Here is a 23,562-nt window from a genome sequence, read left to right on the forward strand (position 1 = left end):
ATGGGCTGGGAGTAGGGAAAAGGAGGGAAAGGCTGGTATTGCCAGAAGGAGGGTAGGTGGAAGTTGGTTGAGCTTCTAAAATAACAGGTATTGTTCTGCCCACTTTCAGCAGCCAGTTTAAGGAGGCCTGTATTACACTGGCTGTTTTTCCTTGCTTATTTGTGGAAATGCGGCAGCTCCAAAGAAGGACAGGTAGAAGCACCAAATTGATTTTTATGTTGCAGTGGATTTCGAGTCGCAAGTTACCTAGCATTCTCTGATCAGAATGGACAGATGTGAAATGGCACTGCAGGGTGGCAGGTATGGGGCAGAAGCAGGATTCGTGTCCAAACACAGAGATTCCTTTTGGATTGACATGATCAAATTGTGTATCCCCTCAAAAATACTCACTTTATTTTTGCATTACTTGACCATCTCTGTTACTGATTTAAAGACTACTTTTAGATACCTATGGGAGAAACATTGGGAAATTTGTCCTTTTTTGGCAGTAGTTACCCTTTCTACATTACAGTCTACACTGGTCTATGATTTCTGGTAGTCCCTGATGTGGATTTCTACCCTCACCTGGTTTCTTCTATGAAGTCCAAGTGTTTTACCCAGGAAATAAACATAACACATTTTATGCTTTTGAACAATCTGGGCGGGGGGGGAGGTAGGGCTCCTACATTTCAAATAATTTACATTTTAGGGGAAATATTTAATTTGAATTTTTGCACGGTTATTATTATAAGTAGAGGTGTTTTTATCAGACATGACTTTTAAATCATTCTTTGTCTAAGCAACACCTAATTCAGACCATTAAAAGCTGTTTTGCCTAGTCCCTGGGTATGCTGTTCCTTCAAAGCTAACAGGCCGTTTATTTTGTCCTATATGTAAAAAGCAAAGTGGGTTCCTTTTGTGGGTAATTTTCATTAATATGCATTCTGTAATAACTAGAATTGATCCTGTATTTAATGTCAGGGACACTAAATAGGGAAAAAAGCTTTTAGTCTCTCTTTGCACTCTATTGTCTAAAATTAAAGATAAGCTTATTTTAGACACTGTAGTTAAAAGGACATGGTGACGTATTGGTCTTATGTACCCTTTTTACAAAACCAACCCTGACATTCTATTTATTTTTATCCTCAAACTCACATTAGTTGTGTTTTGTCTATAAAGCTTATTTTAAACATCACCTTGCACTTACTCCAGACTATAAGTTTAGCATTGTTCTCTGGCCAAAAGCAATAAAACGTGACCTATTTTACGATGATTCAGTGAAGTGCAATCAGCAATTTCTTTTCACAAATATAACATCATTGGCCATTTATTACATTCCCCCAACCTTCAAAACTGTAATGAAGTGGTTCCCTTTCTTTTCTTTTTTTTTTTTAACATAAAATTCTGTTTGTTTTTAATGTCGAGTGTAACATATTAGTGGATTTTGCACTGAAGGCTGGATAATCAAATATCCTTTTTTTTTTTTTCCCTAAAAATCCTATGTTGAATTTATAGAACAGCCTCCAAGGTCCTCAAGTATTCACCTATAAATAAGCATCGCTGATTGTAAAAACTCTCTTGCTATTATCATGTTCCGGTAATGATAGTTCACCTTCTACAGACCAAAAATATAAATTCGTTGGTTTACCTCATATTGAATTTCCTGGCTAGATGATGTTTTTTTTTCCCCTTTTTAAAAAATTGCATTTGTACTTTCCATCATTTCTCATGAGGAAAGCATTATCCTAAAGATTGCTTTAAATGTTTTCTATATAGATCTTTCACTATAAGCATAATTGTGTTGAATATGATCTATTTTCAGACTGTCTCCATTTTCATTTGTTTGTAACTGGTCATTGCTGCCACTGAACAAAAAAGATTGCTTTTTACATATTATTTTCTCATATCATCTTCTGGCATCTTCACTCTTTCCAACGCGATATTTTTTAGATATTTCTCTTGAGTTTTCTAGGTCTTCAACCTTGTCACCTGCTGATGGTGGCAGTTTAGTTTGTCCCTTTCCTCTCACTATTACATTGTGAGCATCTTTTATTCCTGACTTTTTAATAAAAATGTTGTCTGTTGGTTTTATCTTTTTAAAAATCATGGTAAATGATCTTTCTATTTCTAGGTTACTGAGAGGTTATCAGATATCGGTGCTGAATTGATCACATGCCATTTTGGCATCTTTGGCAAATATGAATACGTGTTGATCTCTTATGACCTATTATTGTCAGAGCATAATAGATCTATTTATAGAATGTTTATAGAATAAGCCCAATTTATATTATTGTATCATTATTTTTAATATACTAGAAATTGAGTTTTCTGAGCACTTTATTTAGTATTCTTCTATCTTATGTAAGTCAAACAAGCCTCTTGTTTTTTTTCTCTTGTGTCGTATCAGATTTGATTATCAAGTGTGCTAGCTTCGTGGAACAAATTGGGAGCCTCATTTGTGCCACATACTGAAAGCTTTTTATATAGATTGTGAATTATCCAATCCTTGAAGTAAACCACACTTGTTAGTTTTTCAGCTTTTATATTTTTGGTTTAGTTTTAATAATTAAATGCCACCTTAGAAAACTGTTTCCATTAAGGTGTTCAAATTTATTTGCAAGGATATTTTTGTATAACACTCTTTTAGTTTTTTAATCTCTTCCTTGTCTGTAATATATTCCTCTAACAATTCTTGTTTCTTGTCTGATTTTAAGACTAGATTGCCTGAAATGTCTATGAGGTGTTTCATTCTGTAATGAAACAGTTACTGCTTTTTAGTTACCTAAATCACAAATTCCTGCTTTTATTTTTATTTCTGCCTTTCCTATATTTGTTACTATTTTTTAACTTAACTGAGTTTAAATCCTGAGTTCATTTCTTTGTTCTCTCCAGTTTAAAAAAGTTACTAGTGTCACAAGTGAAACTGCATTTTCTTACTCCTCATATACAAAATGCAATTGGTTCACTTTTACTGTGTACCCCACTCATTTCCCTATTTTTGATAACATGATCTAGAATTTCAGGCTTTGATGGACCAGGTATTATAGTAAAAGTTTTTTATTAGATATTTTTTCAAAATTTTTGAAAGTTTGCACTTGATTTGGACTATTTTAAGAATAATTAGCATACTTTATTCCTTCTTTACCTGCTTTTAATGCTCTCCACCAGCACTACTACGTGACCAGTTTTTCACTCTTAACTTTTTATTTTGATTCATCCCTCAGTCAACTGGAATATTTTCAAGTAACTTTTCTTCATGAAGAGACTCAGCTCATCAACTTCTAGGCACATTTGTTTTTCCTTTAAAACTCTTCAAACATTAAAATGTCTGTGGTTCTTTCTTTTAAAAAATATTGACCAGAAAAACAGCAACCTCAAATGTAAGCATCACCCACCTTCCCCAGCTATTTACAGAGATGGAAAGTGAGAGAAATTATGTGATACAGCCATGGAAAGGAACTCAGGGATAGAGGGCCCATGTCCTCAGAAGGTTGTTGCCATCCTGTGGAGGACTTGTGTTTTGGAGATAGAGGTACTATGGTTGAGGCTGAGTGAAAGCGTCCATTCTCTTTTCACTCCTCAGGGTTTCATCTCTCCTCTGGGTTGAAGAAATTCCTCCTGGCTTCTAGCAAGTCATGAAACTTAGTTTTTAAGTGCTATTGGAAGTTGAAGTCTCTTTTGCTTTTTCTGCATATTTCCAGGAAAGGAGAAACAATCAGTAATTTTCTAAGACCACATCCTGTAAGTTTTTTTGTATTTTTAATTAAATTGTTATGGTTATGGCATAGGTCTATAATAGACCAGTAACATAGATGTGGCATTTTCCTGGGGAAATTCTGGCCTTTTTGCATCCAGTCCTAATTTGCTATTTAAAATTAGCCCTGATTCTCATCCATGTTCCACTAAAATAATTTTGCAAAAGTAATATTTAAGTAAAAAGTAACTTATTTTTTGTTTCTACTACAGGTGAAGACGGATGTTAGGAGTCTGTGCGTGAAGACATTGGAAAAGCTTCAGCTATAAAAGTGAGTTGTTTTCATTGTTTTTGCCATGAAACATGTTAAAAGATTAATATATTCATAGTTTAGGTTTGTTAGGAATTTTTATATAAGTACACTGTAGGCAGAGTTTTTTTTGCTTTTAACTATTTTGTAAGACAGAATAACAAATATTCTAACCACGGGATGAAATATGAAAGAAAATGCATACTTCAAAATACATACATGAAGAATAAAAATGGAATCAAGAAGAGTAAACCATCATGTGACCCAACGGAGTCTTTTCTTGCAATTGGCTTTCTAGTTAATGAGTCAGTCAGTCTTTTAGGTGACATTTTAAATGCTTTTCATTGACCAGAAAAGTGCTTCTTGTCCTTTTTAACTTCTTTTTCTTCAAGATTTACAATTTCAATGCACTTTTATGGTGGTGGTATTTGAAAAGCCACAGTGAATGATAAAAGGCAGAGGAAGGAAGAAGATATGCCTTTTTTTAGGTCTAGGCAATTATTTTACTCTGTTTCTTTCCTAAGCACTTTAATTTATCATACTTTGACCAAATCATGAGCTATGAGTATTTGTCAAGACCTGAAATGTTGAACTAATATTGCTCAATTACATATGAAGTGTTTTCTAGAACGATAGGAATATATAAAGAAACTCAGTCTGGCAAGCATAGCATTATCACTTTTACTCACAAGTTTATATTTTCAATTTCACACCAGGTCTTTTTTTTTTTTTAACCCTACAGTAACATAAGAGAAAATTAAAAGCATTAAGTGTAACAATCAGTTAGAGTTTTGTTGCCTTTAGCAAATTAATAATGCTTTATTGAAATCATACATATTTGATACACTGCATTATTCTGGAAGTACTCAAAGTTATTACAAATGGTATTTTAATGGAGTAAAGATGACTTTGCTGTGTTCAGGTTCAGAGTTCATTGGTGTTTGGTTAACTAGTAAAACAATGGTTTTCTTACTGCAGATCTTCATTGCTGGCAAGAAAGTCCCAGAGGGTTTTTTTGCCTGACTTATGACTGGAATACAGAGGAGCTTAAATATTAAGAGTCTGTGGTTCAGAGGTGACTTATCCATTAGGCACAGTGCCTAGGGTCTGTGATACTTCTAGTGGCCACAAAAATGTTTTAATTTTAATGTCTTTTAAAAACGGGGGAAAAATGAATATAACAATAGTGAATATATAATAATGAGCCCAGCCTGAAGTATATTTTTCTTTATACCAATGCAGTCATAAAATACAATTTTTAATATTTTTTTATGGAGGAAGGAGCCAAAGTACACAGAGCCCAAGAAAGTCATCAGGTGCCCCTACCTGGGCCACAGTTAAGGATGCCTACATATGTGACAGATTCAGTCATTGGGATGCTGTTGGTTGTTTTTTTTTTAAGGGGTAATCATTTCTTTTTCATAAATGATTATCTTCTCTGTAAATGAGTTTAGAGATTTCTCTGCTCATCAGAGGACTATGTGGTTCTATCTACAAAGAAAGAAATGACATATTTGGTGGTTACCAGAGGGTAAGGGGGTTGGGGGGTGGGGGATGTGGGTGAGGGGGATCAAATGTATGGTGATGGAAGGGGAGCTGACTCTGGGTGGTGAACACACAGTGTGACTTATGGATGATGTGATACAGAATTGCACACCTGAAATCTATGTAATTTTACTAACAATTGTCACCCCAATAAATTAAAAAAAGAAAATAATATTTATGTTAATAATAAAAAAAAAAGAAAAGAAAAGAAATGGAATATTGTTCAGTTAGATAGCCGTGGTTATTCATTCTGTTTTCCTAGAATAAAATAAAAAAATTTCTCCCTTGAGAGGCCCGTAGATATTCTGTTTGCTTTGTAATATGATACAGAAAATAAGGGAGGTAGAAACAAGACTTGCTTCAGGATTCTTTGGTCCCATTTTGGACAAGCATTTTTGCCTGAGGGGTGTGTGATCTGTGAGAAGGGCTAACCCTGCCCCCTCACTGCTGCGGGAATCTCGAATTTTAGTTGTTCCATAGTTGCTGATCTGTGTTACTGAGTATGCAACATTTTCAGTTATTGTGACTCGTCTGGTTTTGTTTGTTCCTGAAACCATGATCTAGGTTTGAAGAAAATATTTGTGTTAGCCTTCAGCAGCCATGATCATAAAACTGTGCACAGAATATCTTCTGAAAGTCACTTACTGATTTAAAGTTAAGTGTGTTGCATGTCTGAGGAACTTCTTTATCAAAAGAGGTGCCCACTCATATATAAACTACCTGAGAACCAGGATCTTTGTATATTTTGTTCGTTGCTATAGACTCTAGAAAAAGCCAGCCGTATAAGAGAAACTCAAATGTTTGCTGAAAGAATGAATGAGCTAATTTCTGCCTTTAGAAGAGTCATGTTTCTCCTTCCCCCTACCCTCCCACCCCGTACCCCAAGGCTCCAGGCCTCAATGGTGGAGACCACCAGGCACTGGAAGGGCCACATCCCAGTGCCTGAGGGGTGACCCTGTGCTGGTCAGCCCCCATCTGGGGACTCAGTTTACCCTTTCACAAAAAAACTGACAGTTGAGTTAGAGGGAACCTTTTTAGTCTTCCAGAACTAATTACAACAACCAAAAGATATTCTAATGAATTTCTGCACCTTGGTGGTCCCCCTGGGCTCCCCTTGCCACATGCTGGTCTCAGGCTGGTTCAGGCTACCTCCAAGCTCTCTCTTCCCTGCACCTGTCCCAAGGAAAAAGTACCCCAGTATTTCTAAAACAGTTATTTATTTTAAATGTAAATGTGTTCTATTAAATTGATAAACACTCCCCCACCCCCAGAAAGAAAAGCCATGTTAGACCTCTCAAGTGTTCTGAAATTGTTTGAGGCATATACGTGAACTGCCAAACCTCTAGTTGTCAAACTAGCAAGTGTCTGGGCATATATACAATAATATATATAGTACATCAACATAAAATAGTAATCTGTCAGTCTGTTACCCACAAACTATACAGAGAGCTGTCCTTCTAGGGAAACAAGCCAGTATACGCCATTGGGAACCACTTAATCAAATTAAGCTAAGAAAGCAAGAGAATTGTAGAGAGAAATGTCGCTCTCTCCAGCTACTGAAGACCTAAGTCTAGGCGTGTAAACAGAAGGAATCAACTGACGTTAATTAGTAATACTTGATTAGGTAGTCCTGATTTACAGACACTTTTGAAAAATCGGAGCCTATTTTGCATGGTTTGTTGACCCTAGCAGAACTAGAATGCATTGTTTTCCTGTTGCGATGACGTGTGTGTGTGTGTGTGTGTGTGTGTGTGTGTGTGTGTGTGTGTGAAAGACAGAGAGAGACAGAGAGACAGAGAGAGAGAGCAAGAGAGAGAGTGCTTCAAGGCTACATTTTTGAAATACTACCAAAAAATGTGCATATACGCACATTCAGGTGTACCTAATTTTTTTTCTGAATATACTTGCCCCTACCTTTTATTCTCAGTGCCTTTTTGTCCAGGATTTCAACCTCCCCAAGTTCTTTGATGACAGTGTGTCGGGGAGAAGCTGCTGCCAGAAGTGCACAGCATAGAGCTGCCCCAGAAGGAGAAGGATGCCAACTTAAAGTTCCAGGGCACACACCAGGCCGCGGGGTGCTCCAGGCATCCTGGTATTTACTGTTCTTGCTAGCAGATTCCAAGCCTCGTGCACTGTCAATTGGGAGAACAGGAAAATGGGGTGCTTTTAGTGAAGACGACAAAGATTAGCAACTGTAGGTTTTCCATCCCAGATTTGCTGTGACTAAGCACTGCTGTCACGGTGTCTTGTGGCCCCACTGTGTGGCCCTGCTCTTCTCTAGATGGTAAGTGTCACTCTAGTTTCTTGCATCCCTATCTGAGGACTCTTACTGCCCTTTCAGGAGCCGTTGCAGGAGGCCCTTACACTGAGCCCATCCCGGGTCAGTAGCTGCTTCTGTGACACCTTAAAAGTCTGTAGTCTTGAAGCTAAAGCCTTTGTGGGATTGCAATATTGTGGCTTATGACCCCTAAGTCTTACAAGCAATATGGTAAAGGCAGACTCAGGGAGGAGTTAACACTGTACACCCCTACGTATGAACTAGAAGTGACCTTGCCACTGTGTTCCCAGGGCGCTTTAAGTGCCTTACTTAGAGCTGATAGATTTGTTGGAAGGCAGGTAATAGAATTATCTGTGGCAATAGCATAAATGATTCACATTGTGCATAAATAACCTCTTGTATCGAGCTAGACATTGCTAATAATATAGCCATCAGTACAATTCCTGTCACAGTGCCAGAGGACAGGGACTTAATGTAGCGTGGGATCTTTGAAAACTCATTGAGATGCTTTCCTTCAGTTTCTTCTGTTGCAAAATCCCCTGATTATTTCTTGACATGGTGATGTCATGAAAATGATTTGTTTAAATGTATGAGTTGTGATCAAACAATACAATGAATGATTAAATTTTAAAAAATTATTACAGCAAAAGACACATTGCCATCAAAATGTTACCCCTCACTTCCAACACACTTATGCCATCATTCTTGCCACTTTCTGAAACAGTTCTTGAAGTCATCTTCCGAGAGTGTCTTTAGTTGTGCTGTCGTGGCTGCCTCTATGTCCTGAACTGATTCGAAATGTTTTCCTTTCATGGTCATTTTGACTTTGGGGAAGAGCCAGAAGTCACACGGTGCCAGATCTGGTGAATAAGGTGGATGAGGACACACCATCATGTTTTTATTTGACAGAAATTGCTGTATCAGAAGCGATGTGTGACACGGAGCGTTGTCATGACGGAGGATAATTTACAGCACACTTGAAAACACACCGTAGCTCACACCCGACTGTCTGCACTGAACAAGTTGAAACTTGTCACACACTGTTACTATGGTTCAGTGTGCCTCTTGCTGTATTGAAGATTCCAAACTTTCCATTGGACAGCACTTGGCAGTAGCAGTCATTGTATTTTGTGATCACAATGGAAAGGCTCTGTGGCACACATCACTTCTGGTACGGCGATTTCTGTCAAATAAAAACATTACAGTGTGCCCTCAGCCACCTTATTGACTGGATCTGACACCATGCGACTTTTGGCTCTTCCCCAAAGTCAAAATGACCATGAAAAGTAAATGTTTTCAATCAATTTAGGACATCAAGGCAGCCACGACAGTGTGACTAAAGATTCTCATAAAAGAGGACTTCAAGAACTGCTTCAGAAAGTGGCGAGAACGATGGGATAAGTATATTTAAAGGGAGGGGACTATTTTGAGGGGGATTAATAGCAATATGTCTTTCACTGTAATAAATTTTTTAGTTTAGACATTCACCATATTGGTTGATCACGCCTTGTGTAATCAAAGATAAAAAGTGTTGTAATAGCTAAGTATAGTGGTTACAAAAATATAGCACAAAATTACGACATTCAGAAAGATGTATAGATTTGACTCTCTAAGTTTTGGGCACCTCTCCTTTATTAAAAAATATCTCCTATTGAAGCATTCTGGAGTTTGGTTGTACACCAATGTGCATGTATTTAATTAACAGTGCACTTAAATAACTGTACACTTAAAAATGGTTAAGATGGCAAATTGTATGTTGTGTGTACACAATTAAACATCTTTTTAAACATCTCCCAGAAGTTTGCACATCATAAGCTGGTGTAGAGACTAGACATCCAGGGGAGGTGGGGGCGTGGGTGTGAGGCATAAGAAGAAGACTTGCTCATTGCAAGTCCTTCCTTATATCTGAAGAAGGGAATGAGGGGGTTCCCCATTCTTGAGAGAAAAAGGGCATAAGTTTAAAAAAAAAGTTGAAAAAAAAAAAAAGGCCTTGTTTTTTCTCATGAAGGGATGACCTTCGGAATGAGGACTTGGTTCCTGTTCCTGGCATTGAGCATTAGGGGATTCTCAGGACACTCTGTCCTCAGTATTGTGGAATTATGGTAATAGGTTTCTATCAAAAACAACAAGGGGGAGGGGGATTCATGGTCGAATACGTTTGGGATTTAAGCAAGGTCAATGGGTTTCTTTTTCTGCAAAGCCTTTACATGCTGCCCTGAGCTGTATATCTTCGCCATGGAGGTGTGACTGGCAGGGTTTCCCAGCTGTGAACCGTGGAATACCTGCTCCGTCCCCACATCTCCCCACCCTGCCTTCTAATTTTTAAACCTATTACTGTGTTGTTCTGTCGAAGGTAGTACTTTAGAAAATGGAGAGCGAAAGTCAAGTGTGGGAAAGAGGAAGTAGCCAGCACAAACCTAGAAATTGGTTATAGGAAGAAATAGAAATGAATCGAAGCCATATTGTGACCTGTCGCTCTAGGAGGGGCCTGGAGAAAGGATATTTGAAGCGCAAAGCCCTGTACAATAATAGCTCTATGTGCTCCAGCGCTCCCTCTGGATAACCTGTAATGGAGCCAGCCCTTGACTTTGCTAGTTAGGGAGTTCCTCACTTTTTGCCCTCTCCCTTCAGACCGACCTATCTGTTCCCTGTAAGACTTGTGGGGCATCCTGAAGCATGTAGCTAAGCCACTGGCTCAAGAATCAGCAAGGAATGACAGTCATCTGAAATTCTAATGTGAAAGAAAGTTTTCCTTATATTTTTTGCTGTTAAAAAACCTCCAGTCTAATAGCATCTGATCGATTCTGATGGACTCCACACATTATTGGAAAAGAAGTAGCATAAGTTCTTATTGATACATCGTTAAAAGTGATATGTGGCAGAGTGATTATTTTATAAATGAGTGCCTACTTTGTATAAAGCATTATTTATAAAGCTGAAAACATTGTGAGGGAAGCAAAGGCAAGAACGAACACCAGACTTCTACCCTTGTAACAAAGATGATAAAGTGAGTCAGAGGAAGTAAAACACATGCAAATTATGATTCTGGGAAGCATTATCTGATAAAAAATGATATCAGAAATATCGAGTACCAAAGGGATCAGAAATCTGATCCAAAGAAGTGTACTTCCCATATAAATTGTTCACGTGCGAATGTTCTGTGTCTTTGAAAATAATGCTTATTTTCTGTTGTTTGGGTACAAAGTTGTGAATTAAATCAAAATCTAAATTTTATTCAAATCATCAGTATGCTTACTTAATTTTTTCTCTACTTGACCTGTCGTTTTCTGAGAGAGCTGTTTTGGCACTCTCATTGTGTCAGTGAATTGTCAATTTTTTTATTTTGGTTCTATCGGTTTCTTCTCTTATGTGTTTCAAAGCTATGCTTTAAAAACATGAAGGTTAACAAGTTATCCACTTGTTATATTCCTAAGTGCAAGGTAATTCCTGTATTTTAAAAACTACGTAGAATGTCGTATCCCCACAAAGTACAGGAGCTCAGAAGATTACTGAAGTTTTCATGTTTTTAATGAAAACAAGATGATGATGATGGTGAACCTTGGATAGACCTGCCAGTGGCTTGCCCAGAGCAAATCGTATAAGCACGGAAAGGCCATCACATTAAATGTCCTATGAACCAGATGTGCTCAGTGGTGCCAGATCTGCCTTCAGCAGCAGTAGATGATGAATCCAGAGTCTGGAACAGATAATTAGTTGTAATATTTGAGAAACTTATAGAAGCGCTGGACCAGATTCACCAAGCTTAAGAAGTCAGCAAAACAGAATTATCCAGCACAGCTTTCGGTGATCAAGGTCTGCACGCATGTTGATGGGGTACAGCCAACCTCAGCACCCCCTGTGCTTTGACCCCTTTCTTCCGTCTCATCCCAGATCGCAACCATCGCAATTTCAGTTGCATTTTCCAAGTTATGCATACTTTTAGAAATCTGTGTTTTATTACTGCCTTGCACCGTCATGCCTTTTCTATGGCATAAGGAAAGCCTATTCTGAAGGAAGATTACATTTGTGATAAAGGGTATTTAGAGTTAAGTAGGGTTATTAAAGCAGTCATTGTGTTTTAAAATCGAAAGACTCTGAGTTGCAATTGATCTTAAGTCCTGTATTAAGTAGACTATTTTCTTTTAATATTCTTTGTCTTAAAAAGTATGGGGTCTGGTTTCTTAAAATGTTGTAACTTCATATATATTCCTTTGATTTCTAAAGCATAGTTACTCAAAGTTCAGCAATTTCACAAGGTCCTCATAAATAGAATAATATAGCAACAAGGCTCATACGCAAATGATTGCCAAATTGTTTTTCTCTGGTTTCCCTTTTCTTCCTAAGCCTCCTGTCTCACATCTAAGTCTTTTCTGGGTGTTTTCAATTGGGGATCTTCCAGGCACCTCCAAGTTCACTTATCTTTAAAGTGCCACGTTCTCCTAACTTTCACTTAAGAAAATGAAGGTATTTTTGTGCAGGCTTATCATTTCAAGGGCACACTTGACATCTCTCTCTCTTCCTCCTCCCCAGCGCTACCCCTAATATCTAATTTGCCACCAAATCTCACGAAATCTACCTCACCATCTGTTTCTTCCCTTCTTTTCCATTTCCAGGGCCTTCATGAAGGAAAAACAAAAACAAAAACGAAAAAAACAAAGAACATTTGAGCATTTACCACAAACTACACCCTACATATTTTTTCTCATTTCGTTCTTTTAGCCTTGTGCAGTTATTATCATGAATTGTCCTCTACAAGTTAGGAAACTAATGCTCTCACAGATGTAAGGCATTGCCCAAAGTCACGCAACTACCATGTTTCCCTGAAAATAAGACCTAGCCGGACAATCAGCTCTAATGTGTCTTTTGGAGCAAAACTTAATATAAGACCTGGTATTATATTATATTATATTATATTATATTATATTATATTATATTATATTATATTATATTATATTATGTTACATTATATTATATTACGTTACATTATATTATATAAGACCCGGTCTTATATTGTAGTAAAATAAGACGAGGTCTTATATTAATTTTTGTGGCAAAAGACACATTAGCGCTGACTGTCCAGCTAGGTCCTATTTTCGGGGAAATAGGGTAGTAATTTTTTGAAACAGGATGGGTTGTAAATAAGGGCAAGTCCAAGTGCAGTGCTTCTTTACCGCCGTGGACTATGAAATGCTGCCCCCAGCCCTGCCCTCCGTGTGCCTTCATGTCACCACATCCCGGCAGAAGGACCCGACTCTCTTTCTGATTTTCTGAACTTGGGAACCTTCAGTTCATTCTGCCCATGAGCCCGGTCCACCCAAAGTGCTGGGTTAATGAATTATGTGAGGTGTCTCGTCTAAAATTCACTGACATGTTGTTGCTTGCTCCATAAGGTCGAAATTATGTGTGTGTGTTTTTTATTTTTATCTTTAAGTCAACTGTTCTAGAAAAGTGTACTTTGTACCACCCAGAACTCTCCACTCATTGAGTTGCTGTGAGAGAAACACAGTGGGCTCTAGGGTCCCCTGGACCTGGGTGTGGATCTTGGCTCACCTCCTTCCTGGGAAGCCTCCAGCAAGTTTTTTTGCCATCCCCATCTATAAAATCATGATAATGAACTCACTTTAGTTTAGTTGTGGGTCTAGAGAGTTGCATGTACAACGCCAAGTGCAGTGAGAGCCTGGCCCTTGGCAGGCCCTCCAATGGAGCTAGAGGGCAGTAGCAGTAATACAATTATCTAGACCTTATCTGTCCTTTTAAACTCGGTTCAAATTTCTCCTCCTTTTTAAATTACTCCAACCTGATTTTATCTGGCCCTCCTCAAAACTGCTGTATCAGTTAGCCTCTGAACAATTCATTTAGCAATTTTAATTAGGTAGTACCTCTTGACACTGCTCTGTGATCTTAAAAATCCTTCTTGAAATGCCTTCTTGAGCGCTGTTAATTCCTGCTCTAATGGACTAAAGGAATTTAGAGGCAGGGCTAGGCCATGTGCATGGTACATCATAGCTTGGCGCCTTACGCATAACTGTTCACAAACTTTTGGGACTCTGTGTTAAGAAACTTCACATACATTCAGAAGAAATAAATAAGCTGAGTTGCTTTTAAGTATAGAGAAAGTATACTTTAAAAAGTATACTTTTTAAAGTATAGAGAGTTGCCAGGTAGGTGCCTCCATCTCGCATGATTAACCCACATTTTTTTTCCCTAGTTCTGAATGTGAAGAATATTGCAAAGTAAATTTTAAAACCCCAAGAAATTGTTATTATCCAATATTTCTGATAAAACTGCCTTTTAAACCCTGGGATCTTAAACATGGCTGTATTTACAGTCATGTTTTATTTTCTTGGAGCAACTCCAAATTAGGAACTATTGTAATTTTGTTCACAACTGTCATTTTCCAGGCTTAAATTTTATGTTGGGTGGATTTTCATTTTTCTTCTTTGCCTCTTCACCCCATATAACATTTTTTCCTTTTCCCACCAGCCAGGTTTCCTTCGGGAGAGTCTTATGGGGAGGATGATTCCATAAAAATATGCCTGAGGAAGGGCCACAGACGATCTCTTTTAGCAATAAAAATGTAGTGGCACTTTTAAACTGAAGAAATTTAGTTCATTATGAGCTTTTTAGTTTTATTGAATCACCCCATATTCAGAGCCAGTTTTTTAAATGCCATACTTTATTTATAATTTTAACTGGAGATTTGGGGGGCCCCCAATTTAAACAATATAAGGGTTGGTGAAAGAAAAATTATTTGAAACAACCCAGACAAGTTTCACCTGCCAAGGTGTGCGTTCCATCCAAAAACCCACATTTAGATGCACTTGCACGGAGTCTATTTCTAAACAAAATAGGTATTACTAATTTTGACGATTTTGCCTACATGGAAAAAGTAGTTTGTTGAAATATTTACTTCAGGAAAAAAGTAGTCTCCTTGATCTGCCAGGCTTACAGTTGTGAAATGCGTGGCTCAGTGAATGAATTCTTTGCTTTCTGCCTTCAGTGTCACTCAGCTGTCTGGGAGACAATGCTAAAGAAAGCTTCAGAGGGCATCGAGGCCTAGGCTGGCTCAGCACACACCACCCCTGGGATCTAGAAAGACCTCTCGCTTAGCCAAATGCCCCTTTGAAAGAAAACTTGCAAAAATTTCAAATTTTTGCAGAGTACGTGAACATGCAAGGCTAGGGTTCTACGGGGCAAGACTGGCATCTAATAAGGATTCAGTCAGTAAATCTATGTGTATGCGCTGCATATGTTATGAGCCGGCGGTCTTCAATGTAAGCCAGCGTTGTTTTCCAGAAGTTCATTTGAAAAATATTTGGAGTGTATTTTTTCCTCATTAGACATAAAGCTATGCACGGGAAGCCCTCTGGCGCACAGAGCCTATTTAATCCGTGCTGTACTTCAAATGTACATATCGGGACCCAGTCCCCATTCTTAGTCTTCTTCCACATTGTTCCCATAAACAATTGAAATTCCAAAATTTGTGGACAAACCTCATCTCCTGGAGAACTTCTCACAAGTAGAGAATGAGGCATAAATATTTTTTATTAGGTGATGTGTCCTGATACTGGAGTTTAGAGATGCATTCATTTTCTGTAAAACCACAGTGCTACAGACATAAGTGATCGCATCAGAGTGATTCAGGAGCGTTTCACTGACACAGCAGAGCACTAACAGAAGACAATTATATAGCACTTTCAAGTTTTACATAGTTATATTTTATCCCAGTTTTAATTTTGAAACTCCAAGTAGGCATTTTTATTTAGTTTGTGGCAAGAGTTTCGGTGGAATGCTTTGGAATGAACACTGTGATCGGCTCTGCTCTCCTGAGAAAAGAATGAGGAGACACGGAGGACGGTGGCCTGTTTGAACCTCTTAGGGAGAGGAGGGAGGAGTGAACAGCTCAGAAGAGCGGGCTGTAGAAAGGAGGAGAGTGCATGTCATGATAGTCCTGTGTTGTCCATCCCAAGGTGAGAATTTGCTACTTCTGGGTAACGCTAGGTTGAAGGAGAGAAGAAAAGACAGGGTAAGGATGTCTTCGCCCTTTCCTCTCCTTTCAACAACTCATCTTCCCAGTCTGGGTTATCCCCTGGTATCTCAGACATGGGTTCTTCCATACAAACACTGATGAGCTGTGGTTAGAGCCCACAGTTGAGGATCATGATGGTTTAAAACGCTTTTATAGGCAGAGCTGGGAACCACGTCTACCATTAGAACCTGGAACACATTTTCCTGTAGAAATGAAAAACATTTACCAGGAGTCTTTTGGAACATGCTCCATTTTTCTAATTGGTTCTGCCTATATGGGTAAAGTTGAGTGAGCTTGAGCAGAGAATAATACAATGCTAGTTTCTCGTGGGGCATATAGGACTTTTTCCCTTTGGAACTCAGTGAACTGTCCTACCGCTTTGTCTACCTAGAGGCCTATGTGTTCCTTAGACACAAAATAAAATTCCAAAGTTTTCCATGTTTATGACTTTTAATGTATATGAGCTTTCCTATCTGAGAAACTTTAAACACTTATGAAAATGGTTATGATGCTCATGGAATCACTTTAGAGTACAAAAAAAAAAAAAACAGATGGTGAGGAGGTTCGTTGACATGACCGGCTGACTTGCTCTGAGACATTGAACACTTTATTTTTCTTCTCTCGTGATTGTTCTTCTGACCATCTTGAAAGATAGCCAAGGAAACTTTTTCTTCTAATTATTTTCAACCACTTCTCAGAAGTTCATTCAGACTTCAATTAAACAAATCATCCGTGCTTTGGAAGTGCCAATTTAAACATCAAATGTTTACATTTATAAATAGAGAGGATTAATTATCTCCCTTCAACCACCACCAGATTTTTTAACCTTAAAGGCAACTTATTTAGTTTTGCTCACTGTTGTATACTGAGCAGTTGCTCAGTAAATGAGTTAATATGGCACCTTGGTTCAGGAAAATGTGGTTCCTGAACCATTTAGAGCAAATGATGAACATTTTGTATTTTAGACTTATAACCAATTGAAAATTTACATTCTAAAGAATTCTTATTTTAATATATCAGTGTATGTTCAGGAAGAAAATACTAGAGCTATGTGAGGCACTTTCTATTCTAACATTCAAAGTACATTCACATTTATTACATCTTATGTCTCCCACTCCCACATCTCCAAGTTTTCATACTTTCATTGGTTTATTGGCTTCACTATTTTCCCCCCACTGGTTTTTCCCTTTGTCAGATAGAACATTTTTAAGTAATATAGACTCTTACTCAAATATGCTAAAAGAAAAAGAAATTACTAAACTTCTCTTGAGGGAGTGGTGGCCTTTAAGGTTCAGGGTCTCAGGGACTCAGGAATATCACTAAGGATTTAGTTTCTCCCCCTTTTCTGCTCTGCCATCTTTTTTGGCTTCTTCTGCAGGCAGGTTCTCCTAAATGGTTACAGGATGGCTGCTATACACAAATACATGAACAGATAGATTCCCTTGTCCATATGCACCAGGAGAAAGAGAGGAACCTCTTCTCAGCCATAGAATACAAGTCCCTTCTTCCAATCTGATGAGGCCACTTACATCATGGAAAGCAATAACCACACTAAGAATGCCATGCACTGATTGGCTTAGATTAATCAGGGTCCACTGGAAGAGCTGGAGATGCGATCAGCTGCACCTATTCTTATGTCGGTGAGTAGAAGAGTTGAGGAGGTGGATACTTCAACAAGACAAGTTGTTGTTGGGAAGGAAAAAGTGGTGAATAGATGCTGGGTAAGCAACTAACAGTGCCCGTGAAACTGGGCTTTGGAACCTAATTGTAGCATTCTTTTTTTTAAGTAAACATAGTTCTGAGTGTAATCTGTCAATCCCTGGCTCTTATCTCTGCATACTTTTACAAACTGTCTATCTTTCTACAAATTTCCTCAAGTTATTTCTTGGCACCTTGGGTGAGGGGGAACATGTCTCATATTATGAACAGCTGTGGTGTTGTCTTCATCTTCTGGTCTAAGTTGCTAAGGTCTCCATGACTAGAAGGTGCCCATAATCCAGCCAATACTGCTGTCCATAATCATGCACAGAGCCTACTCTGAGTCAATTAGTGCTTTGTTCTTTGGAGCATCTGCCAGAGTCATGCTATATTTTGTGCAGAACTGGGGGAGATGCTTCTAATATCTCATGGAGTTTTAAGTGGAAATTGCTCTGTTAGAAAATACTTTCTGTTCTCTATTCCTCTATCTTTAGGACTCAGACATAGACTGTAGAAACAGGGCCTGAGGACAGTAGACCAATAATTGAGCTGCTGAGGATGCCTTCCCAGCTTCTGGCTTGCAAAGGTAGACGGAACTAAGTTGTAATCAAGAGGATAGGCTTCACGTTGTGTTTAGCACTCAAGTTAAACAGACCAATCTAGGTGATTTTGTAACCTATTTGTCCTTTATGATGTCATGTCTATGGAAAAATGTGTTCCAGATTCCATAATTTGAGTCCGGACTCAGAATGATCTAGAATACAATCTAGTACTTAATGTTTGTAGGCTGCAAGTTATTTAAATAAGTTGCAGTACTTAATGCCACTATGACTACTGGACAAAATTCCTTCTTGTCCTCTAATGACAATACTATGTCATTAGAAAAGAAAGCTTTAAAAAAGAAATAGACCTTTTTTTCTTGCCTGTGCCAAGGCTTCAATGATTTGATTAATAATTAATGTCAAGGCTAGACAGGGGGCTTTTTTCCTGCTGGGTCATTTTTTCTCAATTTGTTGAAGGCATCAGCACACGGACCACTGAAGAAAGGCTGTTGTTTCTCTTAGCTATAAAACAGGTGGTAACCCCCGCAGCTGCTTCTGGCATCCGTTCTTTTATTCCTTAAGGTTTGGCAATTCAGGGAAGTTGGTTGAGGTAGGATGGGGAGCCCTACTCTGGAGCTCAGGTAATAGGAGGAAAGCAGAGTTAAGGTCAAAGGAATTTGTAATGTATAAACTTGGCTTCAGTGGGCCAAGCCAGAATAGCGCCTTGCTTCTACCTCGTAAGTGGAATGATTATCCAGTAATGATCTAATATCGTGATCCCTTCTTTCCACATTGGAAATGACTTTGTTTGAGCAAGAATTTCTCATTAAAGCAACAATAAAACCTTGCCACAGTGATAGGTGTCTGAGTCTTTCTTCTGAGTCTTCCTTCCACTCTGGCAATGCTCTGGATAAAAGAGGCAAGTTATAGAAATATAATGCAGACATATAATGTGGACAAAATTTATTAAAAGGTTCAGATGTTCCTCTTTCTGCCGTCGATGGGGTTGTGGGTGCCTGAAGTAAGTCCACCAGTTCAGATTGGAACGTTGCCCAGGGAAGAGAGTCTAGGAACAAAGGTAAACTTAGCCTTTCCCTCAAGAAATTGAAGTCACCATAGATAACACTGATTTCCCCCCTTCAAGGGCTTGTATGGTCTGGCTCTGTCTCGCTGTATCTCCTATTACTTCTGCATCCCATACCCCCTCTGCTACCTCCACTTGGTCTACTCACTGCTAACCTGCATCTCTTTGTCATCTTCCCCATTCATGAAATGCCCTTCTTCTCTGCTTGGGGGCAGAATCCTACCTTCCAGAAAACCAATGAGCTCAGTGTCTCTACCCCTTTCTTTGCTCACCTCAGTCATACCTAGGTGTTAATTTTAGACACAGAAAAGATCTAGTCCTAAATATCTCATGTTATTTATGAGAAAATCGAGGCCCAAAAAGAGTTGGTGACACTACCGAGTTTGCACAGCAAGTTTGTGTCAGAGACTGACCTGGAATCAAGATGTCTGGTCTTCTAGCCTAGTACACTTGCCATTATATCAACTGCATTAATAAGATTCTTTATTTCTCCACAAAGGGGGTATGTGTACACACACACACACACACACACACACACACACACACACACAAACACATACTTTTTTTTTTTAACCTATGAGCAATAAGAAAGGTGCGTTTTAAAAAACTGATTTGCTCAATTAGCCTGTTTGATACTGGGGATACCAACCATTTAAATCTAACAATGTGAAAATTGGGTCTGTTTAAACATATATTAGGACTGGGTTTGTATCACCTTTGGTTACCTAACACTAAGATTTCAGGTTTCTAGCATCCCCAAACATTTAAGCACCATCCTTTTAAAATATTTTACTGCTATATATAGGACTTTTAGGAAGAAATTTCGCAAGTGACTTTATGGGTACTAGTCTCTAAGGATCGACACTAAAAAGGTTGCTTGTTTCTGTCATGTGTTCAATTAAGTCTTAGGTTTTTCAGCCAACTTACAAGAGACAGCTGAGTCATATAAGAAAATAGTCTTAATAAAATACTAAAATAGGGTTTGGGCAGAATGGACTTCTGTTTGTTGTACTTTATCTAACATCCAATATCTTGGAAAAGAGTAACTTGAAGCACAGAATCCAGCGACGTGCTTCCATAGTATAATTAATTTTCCTTGTTCATAATATACAGTTTTTCCTGTTTGCAAACAGATGTGTCTAAACAATATGTTTCATTAATTCAAGCCGAAATACGTTCCTGTATTAAAGGAACCTGCTGTCACATGGTTTTCCTTACATAGCCTCTGTACCGCTCAGGATCTTTTGGGGAACCCAAATTCAAATGTATGGAAAGAAGCAAAGCTATGAAAAGCAGCACTGACCCTCCTTTAGAACTGAAGTTGATATTAAACCCACCAACAATAACAAGTAAAAATACTCTCTTATTATTGTTGAGTGACATTTGTTCCTTGCAAAGATTTCTGAGTCATCAGGTATAAAAGGTTTCAAGACCCCTTGTCTATCTGGGAGATACGTGTCTAGAGAGACATCAAGAGCCAAAGTATTTAAAGATTGACTTGTACACAGAGTGGCCAAATACTTATATACAAATAGGTCTTTTCAGGAATATAAAAGTGAAGGTTGAGTCTAAAAGTCTACTTGCTATTTTTTTAAGCTGGTTGCTGTTGGTGGGAGAGCTTTTCAATGAACAAGGGAAGGCTTTCTGTGCCCATGTTGCTGTGTTCAGGTGCCTACACATAGACTGACCGAGACCTGCACTGCTGCCAAGACAGGACAAAAAGCACTGGCTGATCTACCTACAACTCTTGCTTAAAACCAAACAAAATGGGGGCCTTACACAACCAAAATACCTTCTAAACACAGTGCAAAAGTGCTGTGGTTCCTGATGGCTCCCTCAAATAATTTGCAACTCTCTGTAGTCTAGTTCCAAAGAAGGAATTAGGGCTGTGTTTGCCAACAGTTCTCTCTGTAAATTTCTAGATTTTGTATATTTGGGGTTGTTGTAAATAAAATGTAATGGTCCATTTGAGAAACTGCACCCATATTGAATATCGTTTCTATTATTGGGTCGTCGCAGGCAATTCTAGAGTGCTTAACCCTTCTTGGATCTGTTGGGACCCACTGGTTTCCATGGAGTCGTGCTGGCTGATGACCAAGTGAGAATTCAGCATTCCAGTTAGTGTTTCCAATCAGGCCTGACCTGAAGCACTTGCACAAAGGACTTTCAAATCGCAACGCTTTATATGTAATCACTAAAAATAAGTTGATCATTTGCGGGGGAAGTGGACGGTAAAGGTTTAAAAATGCGTGTTCCTTTTACTTATTTAAATTTTGATTGGCTTTTGGAAAAATAATATAGTCTTTTCATGATACAAAATACATAGTTTCTCCAGTCCTCCTACTTTGTGCAAAGTAATGCAAAACAGAATTTGTCTCGTTTGACCTTAAATGTAAATAACATGAGTGCAAAATACGGATATAGTTCATACATCTGGCAATAATCCTTTTATTTTACGTCACTGATGCCTCAAAGCAATTGTTAATCCTAGTTTATTTTTAACATTTTAATTTAAGCCTCCTGCTCTGGGCTTCTTTGTTTCTCCTCCACCTAGTTTTGTTAGATGGTTAAAATAAGATCATTGTAAAAACCGATGTTCATTTTTATTAACTCAGACATTTGCAAAGCTTCATGGTGAATTCAGGAGAGACAAAAGGAGATTCCTGAACTAGAGCTAGTCCTCAAATGGGGGGGAAGGGGCAGAAGCCTTCAAGGCTCATAATTGTTGAGAGCAGGGGATATGGCCTTACTGTGCGTAGGGGCAAAGAGGTAGAAGACATGACTCTTGCCTGGATAGGTGGCAGTTGAAGAGGCTTCTGAGATGGTATCTGGGCTCCTACACAGGACATTGTCTGACTTAGTTTGATGCCTGACTCCCTTGCAATTAATTACTTCCGCTTGAATCTATAGGGGTTCAATCAAAGGGGACAATTAACTCTTTAGTTAACGTGTAAAAATCATGAGATGCTGTTTGGGCTAAATTTTTGCCTAAGTTACTTTTAATACCTTATTTCAATGTCAAAGTTCCTTCAACTATTTATGTAGGTCCTTTTGGCAGAATCCTATGAAGTAGTTTTGAAGAATGATTCTTTAACTCAATCAGGTTTTTCCAAGATGCTCTTCATGTTGACATTGCGCTAACCCAGATTTTGCCCTTCAAATGCATTTCTAATTTCCTTTTGAAACCATTTCCTGGAATTACTAAGGGATTTTTGTATTTAAGGGAAGCAGTGGCTTTATTAATTTTTATTGTCACTCCCTCAGTGAAATAGATGTTTATTTTTCTCATTAAACCCCATAGATTTTTAAAGAAATATCAAGAAAAACAATCAAGAAAAAAATTTTATATAATATTTTCACATGTGCTTATGTTTTCAAAGTAAATAAACAATGAAGAGTCAATTTTCAAACAGCAGTAATGGGAGTGTTTCTAATAAAAAATTGACTTAAGTAGATTCATTTTTCATAGCCTCTCACTGACTTATTTCACTGACTTTATCAGGAATATGATCCATTTAATCATATTTTTAAAGACATGTATAAGATAAATGTTGGGTCTGTGACAAAGAATAAACCTAGGAGCAAAGCATAAAGCTGAAGAATAATCCAGATGGCAATACTGAGGAGCTGAGCAAGGCCACCACCTACGGTTCCGCAGACTTGCTCTGCGCCCTCTGTGAACAGGGCCCCCTGGAGTTGTGCCAATATGTCAGCTCTAGAGCTAAGATTATGAAAAGTGTTTTTGCATTCTTATGTTCACTCATCAAACTTCTGGCTTTACTAATTATCCTAGGAATGATGGGGACACCTGGGATCACATAAGCATTCACAGCTAAGGAGTCTATTAGTTGTTGACCCCAAATAGTAGTCCCTTTGGCTGAGGCAAGTGACAATGTTACAGCTCTGCTGTTGCATTGTTTGTTTGTTTGCCTCCGTCCTAAAGAGTGTTCCTTCAAAGAGGAAAGGGCAGAGCCATGATGAGTAAGAAGGAACCAAAGCCCAAGACTTTCAAGCGATTGGTCGAGCCAGGAGTCCTCCCACACCTCACTCAGTTGTTCACGAAGCAGCACTTACGGAAGGGCTCCATACGCCAGGCACTAGTGCTGAGGGACTGAACTTGCAGGGAGCTTATAGTCTAGTGGAGCTGGAAGATAATTTTAAAGGCCATCATCAGTGTATCATTATAAATCATGGTGAGTACTATGGACGAAGAGAACAGGGCATTCCGAAGAGAGTGGACTGCTGTTGGCAGGAGGAGATTGGAGAAGATCTGTCTGAAGTGGAGGGATGAATGAAAGAAAGGCTAGTGAGCCGTGGACAAGTGGGGAAATGAGATGGGGCTGGAGGGATACATGAGGGTTTTATTATGCGTGGCCTTGCCGTGTTAAGGAGTTTGGCTTTTA

The 23,562-nt window shown here is 38.5% G+C and overlaps 1 protein-coding gene across 2 annotated transcripts in view; it reads left to right on the forward strand.

The window, feature by feature from the left end:
- PLEKHG1 (pleckstrin homology and RhoGEF domain containing G1) overlaps nucleotides 1-23,562 on the forward strand; it is a 211,471-nt gene that overhangs the window by 53,067 nt on the left and 134,842 nt on the right. For both annotated transcript variants that reach the window (XM_033103025.1, XM_033103026.1), the window contains exon 2: nucleotides 3,946-4,004. The gene's annotated coding sequence lies outside the window, so the exon portion shown is untranslated. The remainder of the gene's footprint in view (nucleotides 1-3,945; nucleotides 4,005-23,562) is intronic.

The sequence above is a fragment of the Rhinolophus ferrumequinum genome, chromosome 3 (genome assembly GCF_004115265.2).
Source record: "Rhinolophus ferrumequinum isolate MPI-CBG mRhiFer1 chromosome 3, mRhiFer1_v1.p, whole genome shotgun sequence".
Classification (NCBI taxonomy): domain Eukaryota; kingdom Metazoa; phylum Chordata; class Mammalia; order Chiroptera; family Rhinolophidae; genus Rhinolophus; species Rhinolophus ferrumequinum.